The sequence below is a fragment of the Ochotona princeps genome, chromosome 1, assembly GCF_030435755.1.
Source record: "Ochotona princeps isolate mOchPri1 chromosome 1, mOchPri1.hap1, whole genome shotgun sequence".
Lineage (NCBI taxonomy): Eukaryota > Metazoa > Chordata > Mammalia > Lagomorpha > Ochotonidae > Ochotona > Ochotona princeps.
Window position 1 is genome coordinate 126,677,635 of NC_080832.1, and position 21,514 is coordinate 126,699,148.

General features: G+C 45.1%; 1 protein-coding gene across 1 annotated transcript in view; it reads right to left on the reverse strand.

Moving 5' to 3' along the window:
* Positions 1–21,514, reverse strand: part of RNF144B (ring finger protein 144B) — a 180,572-nt gene extending 159,058 nt beyond the window's left edge. Inside the window, exon 1 of the mRNA XM_058667605.1 lies at positions 21,310–21,514. The gene's annotated coding sequence lies outside the window, so the exon portion shown is untranslated. The remainder of the gene's footprint in view (positions 1–21,309) is intronic.

The following is a 21,514-nucleotide window of genomic DNA, read 5'->3' on the forward strand; positions in this document are numbered from 1 at the left end:
AGTAAGTTTTCTGCTGAAATTAATCATGCAAAACACAAATACCTCTCATGCCTTCAAATCCAGGCATTTTCAGGACATCCTTATTAGCACATTCCACCCCATTCGCACTCCTCAGCAACTAAGCCACCCAAGTAGTCACATGTGTTTTAACTCCCTGGTGTGCCTGCAGCCAGGTGGCACAGAGCAGGCAGTAAATGCCTCAGCCCACATGCCTCTCATACCTACCGGACACCCTAAGACCTTGCTCCCCAATCCCAGACAGAGCTTACCCAGTGCAGCGCCCAGGCTCGGCTGAAAGGCCGAGACCCTGAGTCTCCTTCGCAACGCTACACGGCACTGTGCTAGCCAATATTTAAGATGAGGTGGGATGACTTCTCAGAGATGCTAAGATGGTTCTCTCTCTCAGATCACCAAAAAACATGACGCTGAGTGGTGCTTTTGTTCACAGCACTTTAAAAAGCCCTGTAAGCCTTTCTTGTTGGCATGCTTGCTAGGTTATTTTTATTGATCTGGGCAAGTGCACCAAAACGGTCCTTATATGTAAGATTCAGGCAAAAGCAGAAAACAATAATACTGTTTTTAACAGTGCAAAATATATAACACTAGACAATATGGGTTTCACATAAAAACAACTCTATTTCCCACTGAATTATAACCAAGTATATGAGCTCAGTACAATTGCATAGGTTTATATTTTCAGGCAGTTTCTAATCCTGTGGAAGTATACATTACAATCAACAAGAATCATAATCACCACCACTAACTTTCACCATTACGTCACACCATTCCAACTTAGAACACTTAGTGAACTGCAATGCAAAAATAGGCAAAAAATAAAAAAATCCACAAGAGTGTCTGCACAAAAGCTAATAACTGGGCAGGCTTCCACAGGTCATGCAATCCCTTTCCCAACCCCCTAGACAACGATGAAATAAACATTTAGATGGCACCACCCCGCAGGCCCTATGCTTTGTGGACCTGTAGTCAGATCCCAGCTCTGAGAAGAGAGAAGACATAATGGCAGAGCAAGGGGCAGGTCTTGTGGCACAGCATGCTAAGCTACCTCTTGGGATGCCCTCATCCCTTATTAGAGTTCCGGTTCAAGTCCCAGCTACTCTGCTTCACACCCAAATCCCTGCTAAGGCACCTGGGAAGCCAGTTCCGGTGCTTAAGTGCTGGTCACCCACGTGGAAGACCCAGATGCAGTTCCTGACTCCTGGCTTCAACCTGACCCAGCGCTGGTTGTGGTAACCATTTGGGAAATGACCCAACAGATGGAAGAGATAGTACCTCTGTGTGTGTGTGTGTGGTATGAGTGTGTGTGTGTGTATACCTGTCACTGACTTTGAAATAAATAAAAATAAATAAGTCATTTGTTTAACAGAAGAGAGCTAATTAATGCTGAACCCAACAATGTTTTCTTCCCTAAGTTCTTACATTTCAGTACAAGTAAGGTAAATCTAGGGCCCGGAGGCGTGGCCTAGCGGCTAAAGTCCTTGCCTTAAACGCCCCAGGATCCCATATGGGCACCGGTTCTAATCCCGGCTGCTCCACTTCCCATCCAGCTCCCTGCTTGTGGCCTGGGAAGGCAGTTGAGGATGGCCCAAAGCTTTGGGACCCTGCACCCGTGTGGGAGACCCGGAAGAGGTTCCTAGTTCCCAGCTTCAGATCGGCGCAGTACCGGCCCGTTGCGGTCACTTGGGGAGTGAATCATCGGACGGAAGATCTTCCTCTCTGTCTCTCCTCTCTGTATATCTGACTTTGTAATGAAAATAAATAAATCCTTAAAAAAAAAAAAAAAAGGTAAATCTAGAGAAAGTGACAAATCTCATGAAAAAGTGGTCAAGATCTTGGCATTCACATCTCTACAAGAAATGGCAGAGACTTAAGAAGCAAGTGAAAACAGAGGCTCAGGATGGGCACTGGGCAACAGCTGCCCAGCGGGGCACCCTGTCGGGTAGCTGGATTTGAGTTTCTGCTGCATTCTAGATTAGATGCCTAACCTTGCTGGATCCCTGCCAACCAATGGGAGCCCTGCACTGAGTTCCTGGCTTCTGGCTTCAGCCTGGTCCAGTTCTGGTTAATTCAGGTATGTGGGCTGATACAAGCCATCTGTCTGTGTGTATGTGCCTTACACGTAAATAAAATTAATCTTAAAAGAAAGAAAGAAAAACAGAGGCAAGAGGACAGGGAGTTGGCCAGACATACAAGACATTCATACTCCACACATCAGAGCGTTTGGGTTCAATTCCTAGATCCAATTCCCAATTTCAGCTTCTCACAAAAACACAGGACCCTAAGGGCTACAGCAGTGGCTCAAGGTAATGAGCACCTGCCACCTATGTGAGAGATCTGGGTTCCCTGCGAGAACTTTAGCCACCAGGCTACCACACTGGGCCCACTAGCCATGATTTTTTGTTTTTTAATTATACTTTTCAGCTGTATCACTTTCCATCCAGCTCCCTGATTATGGCTTGGGAAGGCAGTCGAGGACAGCCCAAAGCCTTGGGTCCCTGGCTCCATGCCTTGGCTCAGCTCCGCTCAGGCCGTTACATCCGCTTGGGGAGTGAGCCTGTGGATGGAAGATTTTTCTGTCTCTCCTCCTCTCTGTAAATCTGCCTTCCCAGGAAAAATAAACAAATCTTAAAAAAAAAAAAAACATAGCTAGTGCTCATACACACAGAGGACTCTGAAAGTACAAAATATCATATTCTGAGACACTCAGGTTGTGAGTGATTTCAGAAATAATGGTTTTCCTTAAATTAACAGTCCAAAGTATGTATAGGTCCTAGTGTTTTAAAATTGTGTTTAAGATCCCTGACCCTAAACAGCTGGCAGCATGCTGCTCTGGTTCCTGGAACTGCAGATTAGCAGACCAAGAAGACATTCAAGACAGCTTGTCTCAGCACCTATTTATAGATGGGTGAGTGCCCTGATCCTCGGACAGGTGAAGGTCACGCAGTGGCACGATGAGAACCAAGACCTTGACATTTAACTCACTGGATGCTGACTGCAACTGAAAAGGACAACACAGAGTGGCAGCGTTCAACACAATGGGTAAGACCCTGCTTCGGAGCACTCAAGCCTGAGCGCCTGGGCTGGCATCCCAGCTCCAATGCCCATCCAATTTGTTGCTAACGTGTAGCCCTGGGAGGCAGATGGTAGCCCAAGCATCTAGGTCCTGTGTCACCTGCATGGCGACCTGGATATAGCTCCGGGCTCCTGGCTTCAGCATGGCCCATCCCAGCTGTTGTGACCACTTCAGGAGTAAACCAGAGGATAGCATTCTGTTCATTTCCCTTCGATTCTTTTTCTCTTTCTTCCAGATAAACAAAGTTTAAAGAGACAAGAATTCAAGAGTCTTGAGGTCACTTGCAACAGTCATTCAACACATGGCTTAGTATCATTTAAAAAGAGGGGATCTGGAAAACAATAGTTCCATAATCCTTCCCCAAAAAAGATATTCTCAACAAGCTAACTTTTTCTGTATCACCCTCCAGTGCCACATGTGTGATTCAAATGTTTCATTTCCCTTTCGTGTGATGGCTTCAACTGGGAGCATTTTTCTCCCTTTTTAAGAAAATGTCCATTAGCAGGTGTATCACCAATAACTCCAAAATGTCAGCGGCTTAAGATACAACGGGTGTTCTTACTCATCCTGAACATGCACTCCTGTTCAGTGGGGGGATGTCACATGCCACCAGTCAGCAACAGAGGCCAAGGCAGCAGGGCCTCACGCCAAAGGCTAACCATCCCCACCCGGGATTTGTTACTCATGTTAAAGTAGCCACTCCACACCGTCAACACATATGAGAACATCATATTGCTCCCCATAAGTCTGTATCAATGTTATTTGTCACAGGTTTTTTTTTTTTTGAAACTTCCTATTCAGCAGTGGCACACTTTTTTTAAAACAAAATATTCATTTGAAAATGAGAGTGACAAAGAGAAAGAGACACAGCAACAGAGACAGAGTTCTTCCATCAGATTGACTCACTCTTTACATGGCTTCAACAGCCAGGGCCAGCAGGCACAAGCCAGGAGCCAGGAACTCCACCCAGTTCTGTCCCTCTCAGGGGCAGGAACCCATGTATTCTAGAACGGTCATCGCTACTTCTCAGGCACAACAGCAGGAAGCTGGATATGAAACAGAGGAGCGACTCAGTCCTCGGAACTCCAACTCGGGATTCAGGCATCCCAATCAGCAGCTTACTTCACTGGGCCACAAGGCCCTCTCCAGCAGTGGTCAGCCCACTCACAAGTCACTGGTCAAATTGTTCATAAGACACTCAGCCACAGGTGGGTCAGGAAATGCAACATCACAGGGGAAAACACTGAAACTGCACAAATAGCTACTGTACCCAATGCAAGCATTTATGAGATTAAAAAAAAATTGGATACAAGGCCTGGCGTAGCAGCCTAGCAGCTGAAGTCCTCACCTTTCATGCGCCGGGATCCCATATGGGTGCCAGTTCTACTCCTGGTGACCCACTTCCCATCCAGCTCGCTGCCTGTGGCCTGAAGGACGACCCAAGGCCCTAGGACCCCGTACCCTCATGGGAGAGCCAGAAGAAGTTCCTGGCTCCTGGCTTCAGATTGGCCCAGCTCCAGCCATTGTGGCTACTTGGGGAGTGAATCAGTGAACAGGAGATGTTCCTCTCTGTATATCTGACTTTCCAATAAAAATAAAAATAAATCTAAAAAAATGAATACTGACTCTCTGGATATAAAACAATTTAGTAAGTATCTATACTTTTCATCACAAGTTGAAAACTTCAGAAGGGAATGTCACTAGAAGTTTTAGAACTTCCAGCAAAAGTTTTTGTTCAAGCACCAGCTAATTGATGGTGCTTACTAAATCACATTCGTTTTCTTGCTTGTAAAACAATGAATTAGGGACCAGCGATGTAGCAAAGAGCTTTAAGACACCACCTACAATTCTGGCATCAGAACGCCAGTTCGGGTTCTTGGCTGCTCCACTTTCAATCCAGCTTTCTGCCAACATGCCAAGGAAACCAGCAGACGATGGCTCAAATGCCTGACCCCTGCCACTGACGTGGGAGACCCGGATAGAAATCCTGGCTCCTGGTTTCAGTCTGGCCCAGCCCCGATCACTGACCATTTTGAGTAAAACAGCAAACAGAAGATATTCCATTATCCAACCTCGTCAACACCCAGCCTCCCTCACACACGCTTTCTCTCTCTCTCTTAGTCTGACTTTAAAATAAATAAATACATACATAAATATTCTAAAGTAAATAAGATATGCTTCTACTTGAGAAAGGAAAACATGAGATCAAAACTATGGTTTCCTTTAAAAGTTGAATTGGTTCGGGCCCGGCGGCATGGCCTAGTGGCTAAAGTCCTCGCCTTGAATGCACAGGGATCCCATATGGACGCCAGTTCTAATCCCGGCAGCTCCACTTCCCATCCAGCTCCCTGCTTGTGGCCTGGGAAAGCAGTCGAGGACGGCCCAATGCATTGGGACCCTGCACCCACGTGAGAGACCCGGAAGAGGTTCCTAGTTCCCAGCTTCGGATCGGCGCAGCACCGGCCGTAGCGCTCACTTGGGGAGTGAATCATCGGACAGAAGATCTTCCTCCCTGTCCCTCCTCTCTGTATATCTGACTTTGTAATAAAATAAATAAATCTTTAAAAAAAAAGTTGAATTGGTTCTGGGGTACTGTAGTGGCACCTAATGCTAAACCTCTGCCTGCCAGCACGGGCACACCATGTCTCACCTGCTCCACTTCCAACACAACCCTCTGTGTATGGCCTAGGAAACAGCTGAGGATGGCCCAAGTCTTTGGGACCCTGCACCCACACAGGAGACCAGGAAGAAGCTCCTGGCTCCTGACTTTGGATCAACTCAGCCCTGGCCATTGTGGTCATTTAGGGAATGTGAACCAATGGATGGAAGATCTTCTCTGTAAAATCTGCCTTTAAATACAAATTTTAAAATCTTTCAAAAGAAAAAGTGAATTTGTGCTAACAATGGTAGATTAAAAGCAGGTTACATCTAAAAATATTTTATTTAGGTCTCATGTTATGAACATCTTAATCTCTGCTCAGCTCAATCTGAGACCAAATGAACGAAAAAGGAACCCTAGTTAGCTACCAGTTAAGTAAGGGGGACGAGCTGAACTAAGGATAAAATTAATGTTCCTTCCTTTCTCCTAAATGATCGATTCGTTATTTTCAAATTTTTATTTACTTAAAGGTAGAGAGAAAAATATCACCCATCTGTTGGGAGAAACCCCCTCCCAAATGCCCACAGCAGCTGGGGCTGAGCCAGGCTAGTCACAGGAGCCAGAAACCCCGTCCAGACCTCTCGTGAGTTGCAGGGACCCAACTAGCTGAGCCATCACTGTGGCCTCCCAGTGTGTGCATCGCCCAGACAATGGAATTGGGAACAGAGCTGTGACCGCAACAGAGGCACATTGGGGTGCACATATCCCAAGCAGGGTTTTAACCCTTGCCTCAACCTCACGCCTCTTCTCTGGGATTTTCCCTACGATTAAAGAGAAGGAAAAGGATGGTTCTGCTTTCCCATGAACTACAGAAGCCTGCTTCACCCATCTGAAAAAGAAAACTCTATTTGCATGTGAACTTTATGACATGTGAACTACGTTTCAACACTCTGATTAGGAAAGTTACTCATCACGCCCACCCTGGGAGATGAAAACAGGCCGTAAGTTGTACATTCTGATCAGTGCCGCAGACAAACATGCATGAAAAATAACTTCCATGATTCTCTAAGAATTACTTCATCCCACAGACAACACAACTTCGCTGTGGCCTCCAGCATCGGACCCAGCAGGTCTGGTTGCTGTCTCTGGTGCAGTGCTTACAACTAACTTGGACTACGACCATTCAAGTTCTCACCATTTCTGCACCCAAACACAGTGTAGAGCATTGTTCATTCATCTACATTATGGAAAAACAGAGATTTGTTTGGAACACAAAGGCCCGAGTCATGAAGTCAGAAACGAAATTACATCGTGACGGTGCTGAAATGTGAGCTCTGGAAGAACAGGAGAAACAGAACCAGCGAGGCTTAAGCTTTCCAATTCCCTGTGCTAACCAAAGCAATCTAAAATTGAAAGCAAGTTTTCTCTTTCCAAAAAAACTCTCTGATCCATACAATTAGACTAGAAAAATGATTCCAAACCAGAAGCATGCGTCAGATTATCCAGCAAACTCTGTCCAATACCCGTTCTACATTCCAGACCTACTAAATCAGTAGGTTTCATGACTACCTTGCAAATGTTCTGCAGAAGGATTGGGATACATATCTTTAGTTTGAAAACTCAAAATCTTCTAAATATCTCCCATCCCTAAATATCGACATTAATATGCAGAGCGCAAGAGACGAGAGTTCTACAGCATAAAATCAGTAAGTCTGCATGCAATAAGAAGGTATTGATTATATAGCGGCAGCAGTGAAAGAAACAACCCCACCTGGTCTCCAGCTTGGTGGGCAGCTGCTGAAAGGCTTTCTTTTAGATTTGTGCTCATAGTCTACGTGGAAAGGAGAATGGCTGTTGGCTCAGAGCAGCAGCAACTGAGGACGCTTTGTGAATTTGCACGTTATTACGCTGAGCTGACTCTTTCCCTACCCTACTGATGAAGATTGCTCAGCTCACCCTCTTTCGCCCAAAGCTGAGCTCCTAGTCTAGCAAGAGACCTAAGCCTGCTAAAAATGACACAGCATGCTTTAAAGCAACAAATTTACCAATCCTGATTTAGCTTGCATCAAGTCACAAAATCACATATGAGAGTATATCAAAAATTGTATAGAAAATGGAATTGAAAGACGAAAAGATTTTGGCACAAAAAATTCTGACATTCTTTCTTGCAAGAAGGATCTTCAATCATGAAAACGTGTATTCTGAGAAAAAAAAAAAAAAAACTACATACAGAGCAGCCAGCACTGTGGTATATCAGGCTGAGCCTCCGCCTATGGCACTGGCATCCCATATGGGCAACAGTTTATGTCCCAACTGCTCCACTTAAGTTCCAGCTCCCTGTTTAAGGCCTGGGAAACCAACAGAGGGTGGCCTAAGTGCTTAGGACACTGTATTCACATGGGAGATCCCGAAGAATTTCCAGGTTTCAGACCAGTTCAGCTCTGGCCACTGAGGCCATTTGGGGAGTAAACAAGCAAATGCAGGATTTCTGTCTCCCCTTGCCTCTCTGAAATGTTACATTTCCAATAAAAAATAAATAAATAAAAAGAAGCAGTAAGTAAAAATATATTTTTAATTATGCATGGATTTTAAAATTTTCTTGCACCAAATAGTTTTATCTTCTAATGCAACTTTCAACCACCCTCACACATCAATTTTAGCTTGATGTTGTATCATTGAATGAGATCTTAGTAGTTTCCTTATAGTTCAAAAAGTTTGATTTATGTGCATCTTGACTGATTTTGATAAATGTATATTTTAAATAACTGAACAATAAGTTGAAACTTAAAAAGAAAGGTGCCAACTGAACTGTACAGTATATCTGCTGCTTTCTACTCACCAAGCAACTGAGTTACTGAATTAAAAATAGTACTGGGGTCCCAGCGCCGTGGCCTAGCAGCTAAAGTCCTTGCCTTGAATGCGCCAGGATCCCATATGGGCGCCAGTTCTAATCCCAGCAGCTCCACTTCCCATCCAGCTCCCTGCTTGTGGCCTGGGAAAGCAGTCGAGGACGGCCCAAAGCTGTGGGACCCTGCACCCGTGCGGGAGACCTGGAGGAAGCTCCAGGCTCCTGGCTCCGGATGGCACAGCACCAGCCATTGGCACTCACTTGGGGAGTGAATCATCGGACAGAGGATCTTCCTCTCTGACTTTCTAATAAAAATAAATAAATCTTTAAAAACAAAAAAATACTGGGCTGGGTACAGTAGCCTAGCGGATAAAGTCCTAACCCTGCAGACATCAGGATCCCTTATGGGTGCCGTGTATTTTCAAAGTTGTTTTTTTGTGTTTTTTTTTCCCCAGCTTTTAGGAGCACATTAATACAAGGATTATTTGGATTGTTCCCTTGTCACTCCTTTACTATTAAAAGACTTTGGTTGAATAACACTGCACATCCTGGGAAGATAATCTGGAAGTTAACAGTTTACAGCCCTTTTAAAATTCCCAAATGTTAAAAAGAGAACTCTATTAGCATTCCTGTTTATTCTAGGGTTTGCTGGCTTAGGGGCATCATCTTCACTGTGTCACAGGAACACACATTTTTTTAATTGATCAGTGACAGAATACAAATGGTGAACAGTTAATCTTAGCCGTTTATTGCTTCTGTGATTCTCTGGAAACAGAAGGAGTAAAATGTCTTATGTGCTTATTACACACGGCCAATATCTCAGCTCGTTTCCCCAGCTGTGGAACAGATTGCAAACCTCATTTTTAAATTACCCTATGCATATTTAAATTGATTAATTAAAATGTGCCTCGCATGATTTTAAGAAATGAAAATAGTTATTGTGGCATTTCTGCGAAAAAGTTTAATTCCCCTAATAGCCACCTCTGCCCTTTCCTTCTGCCCTTTTGTCGCTTGCGTATCACTAAAATTGATAGACAGTTTTACAAATGTGAGCATTACAGCACACAAGCGGGACTCAGCGTATAATCAGAAAATTATTTTCTCCACCACTTCCTTCTGATGGTAAATCTAATGTGCTAAATCAGGCTACGTGAAATCCAGACGGCAGACAAAACTTCAGTTCTGTGAGGGTGCTTCTACAAGAGATGAGCATTTGAGTGAGTGAACTAAGTGCAGACCATCCTCACCAACGGATGGGATGGCACTGTCCAATCCGCGGAGGGCTCGGACAGAACAAAAAGGCGGAGGACCTCTGCCTCCCAACCGTCCTCCCCTTCTGCAGCTGGGCCGCCCACCTCCTCCCTCAGGCATCAGAGCCCCGGGTGCCTTCTCCAACGTGGAGTTGGCAGACCCTGAGCTCCAGCCCTTGCTCAGCCCTGGCCACTGCACACGTCTGGGAAGAGAACTGCCAAATGGGAGGAGAACTCTCTCTCCCTCTCAAATCAAATGTGTTATTAGCCCTCCAAACCCAAAGGCTAGTTCTCAGTCTTGAGTACCCTGGATGTTCAGCAAGTCACTGACCAATCTTCTCCTTTTATCCTAAGGGAGAACGTTGTTTTTACTAGCTGTTTGCCCTACACTATCTAATCAGTCCATTCCAGCCTTCCTCCTACCTGCTTCCTACTGAAACTACTCTGGCTGAGCTCATGGAGCTCCTAATTGCTAAATCCAATGGTTATTTCCTCATCCTTGGAAGCAAGCACAACACTAATGACTGTGCTTTTCATCTTCAGTGACTCAATCCTCTTCAATTCCCTGACTTCACTCCCTCCACTGACCTCTCTGACACTCTAGCCACTCTTCCTCAGTGTTTAGGTAATTTCTATGTGTCCTTAGGGTTTCGTTGCTTGAAACCTATTCTTGCCCCACACATTTTTCCAGGCATCTCTTGCATGGCCACTATCATCAGTGCATGTTCTGACAATTCCCTTACACTTATCTCCTGTGATGGTTACAGCCCTGTGAGACAGATGCTACCTTTTCCTGGTATTCAAACCCTGCTTTCTAGATTAAGAAAATGAGGCTGGGACCTGTACAGTAGCCTGGAGGCTAAAGTCTTCGCCTTGCTTGCGCTGGCGTCCTGTATGGGAGCCGGTTTGTATCCCAGCTGCTCCAAGTCCTTTCCAGTTCCCTGCTTGTGACCTGGGAAAGCAGTAGAGGACGGCCCAAAGCCTTGGGACCCTGCACCTGCATGGGAGACCTGGAAGGAGCTCCTGACCTCTGGTTTAGGATTAGCTTGGCTCTGTCTGTTGCAGTCATTTGGGGAGTGAACCAGTGGATGGAAGATCTTTCTAGCTCTCCTCTCTGTAAATCTGATCTGGCTTTCCAATAAAAATAAATAACTCTTTTTTTTAAATCACATAAAAGAAGAAAATTGGAGAGACAGAGACATCTTCCATTTGCTGGCTTACTCCTTATGTTAGCAACAGCAAAGGCTACGCCAGACCCAAGGCAGGAATCTGGCATGCGACCTGGGCCTCCCCAGTGGGCAGCAGGGACTAAAATACTTGAGTCGTGACCTGCTGTCTGCCCAGGTGCCCATCAGCAAGGAACTGGAACACAAGGCAGAGGAAGGAACTGAACCCAGGCACCTTAATATACAATGCACACATTCCAAGCAGTGGCTTAACAGGTATGCCAAACTTACTCCCCAATTTTTTTATAAGACTTTTAAATTTATTTGAAAGGCAGAGTTAGACACACACACACATAGAGAGAGAGAGAGAGAGATCGGTCTTTCATCTGCTGGTTTACTCTTCAAATAGCCACAATGATGAGCTGAGCCAGCAAAGTCAGGCACTTGGCTCCATTTATCTCTCCACATGGATTTAGGGCTCAGCTCAGGCACTTGGCCTGTCCTCTGCTGTCTTCCCAAATGTACTGCTAGGGTGCTGAATGGAAGTAGAGAAGATAGGACTCCAACGAGTCCTCACATGGGATGTCCATTTACAAGTAGTGCCCCCTAAACATTTTGTTAGTTCTCAGTATTCAATTTTTCTTTTCTTTTTTTTTTTTTTTTTTTTTTTTTGATGCTTTAAAAATGTTTATTTATTTCAAAGAGTTACAGAAGGAAGGGCAAAGTCGGGGAGAAACAAATAGCGGTCTTTCATCTGCTGGGTCATTCCTCAAGTGGCCACACGGCCATGACTGGGCCATGTCACAGCCAGGAGCCAGGAACTTTTCTTGGTCTCCCATGTGGGTGCAGAGGTCCAAAAACTTGGGCCATTTTCTGTTGCTTTCCCAGGTGCTATTAGTAGCAGCGAGCTGCATGGGAAGCAGAACAGCCAGGACACAAACTGGCACTCAGTAGGATCCTAGAGCTTGCAAGGTTAGGATTTAGTCATTGAGTCATTGCACTGGGACCTGTCTCTCCAACTTTCAAATAAATCTCTTCAAATAAATTCTTACACAGTAAAGAAAAGTTAAAAGAATATGCCTCTTCCAAACCTGCCCTACAAATGATAAAGATGTTCTCTTGACAGAGAAAAGGAATTGCGACCACTAAAACCAAAGGCAAATGTGAAGAACATCCCAGTAAAACAACCACAGAAGACTAAATCAATAAACAACCCATTGCTGAAATGACACAACCAAATTACTACCCATTCATATTAACCCTGAATGTAAATGGATTAAACTCCTCAATCGAAATTCACAGATTAGTAGACTGGATTAAAAAACAAAACCCACCTATTTGTTGCCTACAGGAGCCACATTTCACTATTAAAGATCAACGGAAACCGTATCTCATGGATTTTGATTTTTTTTGTTAGTTTCACCTCTTCAAAACATTTTCTTCTGACTAAATTCCGCAATGATTCATAGATCATACAGTAGCATCATTTTCTCCAAGAAGGTTCTTGATTTTCTTTTTCATTTCTTTAGCGACACATTAGTCATTCAGTAGCATGTTATTTAACTTCATGGTGTTGTTAATTTCTTTTTTCTTCCTGTTGTTGATTTTGTTTTGTGGCTTTTCATTTAAGGGGAAGTATAGTAACTGTATAATGGAGACTATTACATCCAGATGTGAGGATACAATGCAATATGCATCTCTATTTCCTGACAAAGATGGACTCTCAATGAAACTGTTTACTATATGACAATAGGATGCTGGACTCTCTGCCATTGTCCATGCCTGCAATGATGGACATGTGACTGTGTATGAAGAACTATACTACAGTAATGATATAGAGGAACTCAGTGAGTAGGGAGGGTACTTGGGGAAGGGATAAGGGAAATCCCAGGGCCTATGGAATTATATCATAAAATGATAATAATAAAAAGAAGCAAAATTTTTTTAAAAGCCTGAAAAAAATTCAAACTGTATACATGTAAATGACAAAGACACAAACTAAATGCTCAGATTCTTACTTTAAAATATAAAGAGGTCTTAAATATGACAAAAAAAAAAGATTCACAGCAGAGGACCACACTATCAAGTGCAATGGGAATCAGAATGGCACATGGCATGCAAGCGTCAGTATCCCCTACAGGCACCTGTCGGTCCCTGCTCCACTTCCCATCCTACTCTGCACCTGTGGCCTGGGAAAGGGACAGAGGATGGCCCAAGTCCTTTGGACTCTGCACCCACAAGAGAGACCCAGAAGAGGCTTCTGGCTATGGGTCAGCTCAGCCATTTGAAAAGTGAACCAGCAGGTGCAAGGTCTTTCTCAATGACTCCTCCCTGTAAATCTGCTTTTCCAATACAAATAAATAATTTTTTTAATTTAAAAAAAAAAAGAGATTTTAAAAGGAGGGGCCTGGCGCAGTAGCCTAGCAGCTAAAGTTCCACTTTGCATACACCGGAATTCATATGGGTGCCAGTTCTAATCCCAGCAGCCCCGCTTTCCATCCAGCCTCCTGCCTGTGGCCTGGGAAAGCAGTCAAGGAGGGCCCAAAGCCTTGGAGACCCAGAAGAGGTTCCTGATTCCCGGCTTCAGATTGGCCCAGCTTCAGCCACTGCGGCCACTTGGGGAGTCAATCATCGGCTGGAGGATCTTCCTCTCTGTCTCTCCTCTCTGTATATCTGACTTTGCAATAAAAATAAAACTAATCTTCAAAAAACTTTAAAGGAAAATGGGTAGGATAAATGTCTTTAACGCTAAGCTACTCCAGGAATATCAGGAGAAATTAATAAAACAAATTATTACGGGCCCAGTGCAACAACCTCATGGCTAAATCCTTGCCTTCCATGTACCAGGATCCCATATGGTACAGGTTCATGTCCCGGCTTCCCCACTTCCCATCCAGCTCGCAGCTTGTGGACTGGGAAAGCAGAGAAAGATGGCCCAAGGCTTTGGGCCCCTATACCCATGGATAAGACCTGGAAGAAGCTCCTGGCTTCAAATCAGTCTGCTCCAGCTGATGAAGTCACTTGGGGAGTGAACCAGCAGAAGGAAGATCTTTTTCTGTGTCTCTCCTTCTCCATTTAAATCTGCCTTTCCAATAAAAATAAACCTTTAAAAAACAGGAAAAAAAAGGACAAACTAAGGCAAACTAAGAAGGAAAGTGAACACAAGATATGGAGATGGACTAAACCAGAGTCCACACTAGCTGTCACATGTAAGAGTCAGGTTTGGGGTCACCCCAAGTGAGGTCTGTGGATGCGCTAGGGTGAACATGGTCAGCCAATAGACCTTGGAAAGAGTTTTCTCAACCCTGGAGTAATGAAACCAACGCTGTCTCAGAGTGTCAAAACCATATATTCATATATACGTATACAGCTGGTTAAAGACTATGGAACTACTGGCCTCAGCACAGTAGCCTAGTGGCTAATGTCCTCACCTTGCACACGCCGGGATCCCATATGGAAGCCAGTTCGAGTCGAAGTGTCCCAGCTTCCCATCCAACCCTTGCTTGTGGCCTGGGAAAGCAGTCAAGGATGGCCCAAAGCCTTGGGACCCTGCACCCATGTGGGAGACTCGGAAGAAGCTCCTGGCTTCTGGCTTCAGATCAGCCCCCCAATTGCGGCCAGTTGTGAGTAAAATCAATGAACAGAAGATCTTCCTCTCTGTCTCTCCTCCTCTTTGTATATCTGATTTTCCAGTAGATAAAATTGATTAATTAAAAAAGAAGGCTGTAGAAATTCTACCAAAATATTAGGCATGGTCATCTCCTGGTGTTGCATTTGTAAGTAGTTTCAATATTCGTGTTTATACCCTGCTGTGTTTTCCCAACTCAAAAACACAATATCGCATGACATGGTCCCTTAGCTCCTTTCCTAAGCCTATTTATAAACAAAATTAAGTAGGATACTCCAGTATTCTTACTTATTTCTGTCCATATGGTTTTCCAGAAAACAATGTGAAAATCGATGAAGTATTTAAGCAGTTATAAAGTATTAAAGTGTGCTAATGGAGAATATGGCTTTTGACAGGAAAAAAATTCTGGGCTAAATAAGCATTATGGAAAAGCATTAAGTGACGAGAACATACTTCACAACGTAAAGTAAAATTTCATGAGGCATTTCCAGTATATTCCACTGCCTCCTCATTGCCAAGCAGCAGCAGGGACGTTGGACCATGCCCTGGTTGTGTTGTCCTGGACCAATTGCTGTTCCTAGTAAAGCTGGACGTGGTGCCTTTCAAAGGTTTTCAACAAGGGCCCTAAGTCAGAGAATAGCCTCTACCTTTTGGGATATGAAGGTTAAGTGCAATGGAAGAATGGTGGTAAAAGAAAAAGGGGGAATTCTCTCGCCTTCCCCTAGTGTTGAAGCGTCACGATTCAATTCTAATACAGAGCTATTCGCATCTTTAGGCAAAAAGGTTCAAGGTTTGCTACGGTTTGCCCCTACCAAAATTCATGCTGGCACTTGGTCCCAAAAGTGGACCACGAAGGAATGAAAACGTCTAACTCGTGACCAAGTTCTCTATGATGACCAGAGTCGGCACGGAGAGGGTTGGGTGTCAGAAAGCAAGCCCAGCCTCAGGCTTTCTCACTTCCTCACATGTTTGCCAGTCTTTCGTCTCCACCATACATGGAGCAGCGCCAAGCCATCACCAAAAGTCATGTTGATACGGGACGCCAAGCTGTCAGACTTCTAAACCTGGCAAAAAAACAACTGTTCTCTTTATAAAGTGCTCAATCTCAGGTGTTCGGTGACAGCAGCAGACCATGGACTAATACCTTGTTGTTAGTGCAGCAGAAACAGTAACTGCCGACACCACAGCGAGGAGGATTTGCTTGTTGAGATACCTCATGGGCCCCTCCTCTACCTTTCAAACAAATGTTTTCAGAAGTAAGTAAATTAAAAAACAAAAAACCAAGATAAGTGTCATGGCTGAGTTGGCTAATCCTCAGCCTCCAAGTGCCATCATCCCATATGGGTGCCAATTCATTCATGTCCTGAATGCTCCACTTCCCATCCAGCTCCCTGCTTGTGGCCTGAGAAAGCAAAGGAGGACAGTTCAAAGCCTTGAGACCCTGCACCCACATAGGAGACCCAGAAGCAGCTCCTGACTCCTGGCTTTGGACAGGCTCAGCTCCAGCTGTTTGCAGCCATTTGGGGAGTGAACCAGCAGATGATAGATCTTTCTCTCTGTTTCTCCTCTCTGTAAATCTACCTTTCCAATAAATATAAATGATTAAATAAGTGTTTAATAGAGAAACTTATGTTTTAAAAGGTAGTAGCAGTGGGCCCGGCGTGTTAGCCTCATGGATATAGTCCTTGCCTTGCATGTCCCAGGATCCCAGATGGCACAGGTTCTTGTCTTGGCTGCTCCACTTTCCTTCAAGCTCCCTGCTTGTGGCCTGGGAAAGTAGTGGAGGATGGCTCAAAGCTTTGGGACCCTGTACCCGCATGGAAGACCTGGAAGAAGCTCCTGGCTTCTAGCTTTGGACCAGCTCAACTCCAGTCGTTGGGACCACTGATGGAAGATCTTCTTCTCTGTCTCTCCTTCTCTCTGTAAATCTGACTTTGCAATTAAAATAAATAACTCTTTTTTTAAAAAGCAGTAGCACGTCATACCTTCTCAGACAGCATTAGTGTAGATGACCTACAATAAAAGTCAGAATCTAAGATGCTTTAAAGGAAATGTTATCACACAACAGGAACTGACTTGCAGAGCACAACGGGATGTATACACATTAGTCATATTCTGAAAATGAGTTACCAAAATTTCACAGAATAATAAAGAACACTGGTTTTAAAGACATTTTGATTATTGAGGATTAATTCCACTTGGAAAGCATATGCTGAACACAGCAACTGTCTCTGATCACTGGTTCTATACAAAACTGTTCTGCACATCAAAGACACCCAAATGGAAATATCAAAAACAAGGAAGGCTTTGTAAAGTCTTCAGAATTAGGAAACAACTCGGATGTCACAGAATGCGCACATCACCTTCTACAGATCCAACAGAGTGCACTCATTAGGAAAGCAGCAGAGGGTGTTAGAAGTGGTGTGCATCCTTGGCCGAGTTGCTGACTTCTCTGAATCGCAAAAGGGGATAACAGGGGCCGCCTTGCTTGGCTGTGAAAATACTTTCCTCCTATGGGTAAAGTAAAGTCGCGCACTGCGTTATGACATCAGTCATCACACATACGAGCGATCATGGTGCCATGGGAAAAGTCCTGTCCCCAAGGTGGCAGCATGTTGCATTACCGTGTGTGTCAATGTTGGTATATACACAACTGTTGTGCTGCACCCACGACTGTGTGAATATGTAATACTGACAGCGACAATACAATGGTTCTAGTTCACGCATTTACCAGAATTTTTATCATTGTTTTAGAGCGTACTCCTACATTCAGGTTCCCAGCCAGGGTGAGCATTGCAACACAATGGACTAAGTTGTCGCTTGGAGCTCCCTCAGTCCATACGTGAGACCAGTGAAATCTAAGCAACTCTGCTTTCCAATGTGCTCAAAAAGTGGCAGCAACATTGTGGTCCTAGCAAGGACACTTCTCAGTAATCAATCCTTTTATGGTCTATATATCAGGATGAATTCTTATATAACTAGTGACAAAAAAAAAACATTCAACACTCGGCAAGGTAGCGCTTCAAGACAGATCTTGAAAGGCATAACTCTCAAGCAATGAGACTTCCAATAGGCAAGTCTTAAAGTGGAGTTTGAGGCTCCAGAAGGTCCCAGAATTACTGCCATTATCTTACAGTGAAGTCTCTGCTCACCTCTCTTGAGGGGTTTGCAGAGCACCAAGCCATGCCCTTCGTACTTGTGCCAGCTCACTTTTCCCTCCCTCTTACACTCATCTGGCTTGGGCACTCCCCTTTCCCCCTGGCAGCCAGCCGAAACAGTCCCCACCCAACTCAATGAAACACCAAGGATGCCAGTGTGCTGTAATTCACTGCCTTGCTACATGACCTACAATCATCTTTTTTTTTTTTTTAAAGATTTATTTCTTTTCATTACAAAGTCAGATATACAGAGAGGAGAAGAGATAGAGAGGAAGATCTTCCATCCAATGTTTCACTCCCCAAGTGACCACAACAGCCAGTGCTGCGCCGATCCGAAGCCGGGAACCTGGAACTTCTTTCCGGGTCTCCCACGCGGGTGCAGGGTCCCAAGGCTTTGGACCGTCCTCGACTGCTTTCCCAGGCCACAAGCAGGGAGCTGGATGGAAAGTGGAGCTGCTGGGATTAGAACCGGTGCCCATATGGGATCCTGGTGCGTTCAAGGCGAGGACTTTAGCCACTAGGCCACTGCACCGGGCCCTACAATCGTCTTTAAGGCCACCACGACTTGGAAATCTAGCTGAGATGTGCCCCTACTTTGTTGCCATTGCTGTATTCTTAAACTCCTAGATGAATTCATTTCAAATGAGTAAAATCTTCATTATTGGAAGAACTGGAAAGAATATAAAATTCAATGTCTGCTCTCAAAGTGTGGCCCGCGGCAGTGAGCGCTACAATATTCATGTGTAGAAAGAAATGATTAAAATCTGGATGACTTTTAAAGTGCCTTCCAATCCTAACTTTCTATGACTATTATTTCTATGCAGTTGAATCATCCGGAAATTAACACAGCACAATGAAATAAGGCAATTTATGAGGCAGGCTGCATGAAGGCTACTCTCTCTGTGGCCAGAGGTATTTCTTAGAATACTGAGCTAAAAATATATCAGTGCTCTGTAACCTATGCAAACAAGTTCTAATTGATGGGAGGGGAAAAAAATTTCAACCCAGAGTGCCAGCAATTCCTCTGTGAGCTAGCGTGGCAGAGAGAGTGTGGGGTCAGTGAAGCATCAAGTTACAGACTAAATTAAAGGTCTGTGCAAGAGTGGCAGGGTCTAATCATCCATGTCTTTGGTTGCCCAGAACTGGATCTACCACCCTCCCTCCCTAGCACACCAGAGGCTGGGCACGTAGCTGACCGAGCCTCAAATGTCCTCTGAAAATGACTTCTGGTTCCAAATAGATCTTTATGAAATTACTTCCTTGAAGCTCTTAGTTCTGTCCTATTAAAATTTCCACGAAAAAGTAATTGAAACCTAATGTTTGCCATGTTATGCCACAGAGAAAAATAATGTGGTTTTTGTTCCTATTAAGAACATGTGGTACAAACACACACACACACACACGCACACACTTATACAAGTCTCAGCACCAGCATACACACACAAACCATAGGAAAATAATAATAGTTTTGCCCAAACCAATAAAATCTGTAATGCAATATTGTACTCTGTCCGTAACTACCCCGCCGACCAAACCAACACTTTGCAAAGACCAACAAGCAGTGAATACTTCTTCATGCTTTGTGGCATAGGTTACAAACAGTAGGTCTATAGGGATAAAATAAAGGCACTTTTAAAATTCAAACAGTATCTTCTGGACTTGGTTGACTGAATCATGCGCATCTGCACTATTTTTCCTGGGGGAAAGTTAATTTTAGAAAGGAGGAAAAAATTTGCCAGGAAAACAATGACGATTGGCTCAATAACTGGACAGTGACTCTCTTCTATTAGCTAAAAACGCTTTGCAGCCTACAGCTTGTCCTTAACATCCTTGACAGTAGAGCCAGAAGTGAGCCTATTTCCTATCCATAAACACAAACAGACATCTAGATATGGCCCTCACAGTATCTTTTTTCAAATGAGTCCTTCCCCTTAACTTTGCAAATCCCTCTAACAGTCTGATGGTCAGGTACATACACGGACATGGGAAAGAAAAAGCTAACGTGTACCCACCACAGAGGGCACAATGGAGAAAGATGATGCATCTGTGTACACACCAGCACAGACAGCCAGGGAAGGGCAGAAGGGTTCAGTGCCAGGAACAACCAAGAGAAACTCATTTCTACCACTGCTGCTCCTCCTGGTTCCTACAGATAAATGGTCCATCAGAGTCGTTGGCTTTTAAAAGCAACAACGTGTAAAAATGCCAGCCGTCTGCCCTAAGTCCTTGGTAGATTCAGCTCAGCCCTTTCCCGTCGAGTTCTTGTGAAGGAATCTTTGCCTCTTAGACACGGAGAGTTAAAAGCTACCTGGAAGAGCTGGGTTGAAGGTTTCAGGCAGCTAGAAACCCCACTTGAAGTCCCAGCTGCTCCATTTGCAATCCAGCTCTCTACTAAGGCACCTGGGAGGGCGGCAGTGATGACCCAAATATCAGGGCTCCGTGGGAGACCTGCCTGGTGGGACCAGCCTACCAGGTTGTTCTGGACCCCCGTGGCCCTTTGCTGACTTATGGAGTGAAACAGCCAATGGAAAGTCTACCCCCCCCACACCCACACTCACCCAGCCTTTCCAATAAATAAATAAATAAATAAATATTTAAACAAACGAAAACTGCTAACTCTTCTCCCGGGTCTCTTGGAAGTATGTTGCTTCTCCTCGCACTGTATCTGAGTCACAGACTAGGGGAAGCCACAACTGCCTCTCAGAACCAGCGGTGCCAAATGCACCCACTTCGGCCGCGCTGGATCTCACCAGCTGACCTTACAAAGGCCTTCAAACTGACCATAGCAACCACTTCAGAAAAACGCTTTCTAAACATTACACAAGCCGGCAAGCTAGCGCTATTCTTCTTCTTCTTCTTTTAATTTATTGGAAAGGCAAAGCTAGGGAGCCTGAAAAAGAGATCTTCTAGAAGAAGGTTCACTCCGCAAATGGTAGCCACGGCTGAGGGGAGGGGGCTATTTGTTTTCCCCAGCGCCAGAGCAGGACCTTAGCTTTAAGCTGCAATACATTTTTAACATCTCCGTCTTTCAGAAAACTTTATCAACTTAATCACAGTATTTAAAGAGAGGGGGCAATGTATGGTTTGTGCAGATTTAAAACAAGAAAAGACGAGACATTTATTTTGATGAAGAACAAATGATCTTCCCAAAGTTAGGATCCTAAAGGAAACAGGAAAGGAAAAAAAAAATAGGTAATGTTCTAGAAAGCGAGTGGCAATCCTTCAGGCTGGGAATTCTTAAAGCCCCCAGGACTCCCGGTGCGGCCGCGTTCGCGCCCCACACCTGGAAAGAGTAACGTCCTCTCGCGCCCTTCACCGCAGCCCCGGGGAGGAAACGGAGAAGGCGCGAGGTGGTGCGTGGACAGGAGGAGTAGAAATGGGGGGGCGGCGGGAGGACGCCACGGAGCCAGGGAATCCGCGCGGGACCCCGGCCACGGCGTCAGCGCGGCGCCAACGGCTCCTGAGAAAGAGCAAAGGAAAAGAGAAGGGGAAGAGGAGATGACAACCCAGGAGGGCTCCCGGCGGACCCCGTACAGGGCGGTCCCGGCCACGAGCGCGCCGCTCCTTACCTGGAGCGAGAGGCGGAGTAAGGAGCCTCTGAGACAGCGAGGGGGCTCTCCAGCCGGGCTTGTGCGCGCCTCCTCCTCGGTCCGCTGCTTCAGGCTGCGGCCTCGGGTACCAAAGACGTGGAGTCTCCGAGCCACCTCTCCTGGCGCGCCTCGGGTCTCCTTCCTCGGTCCGCGCCCCAAGGGCCCTGGCTCCCCGCCCCCCGGC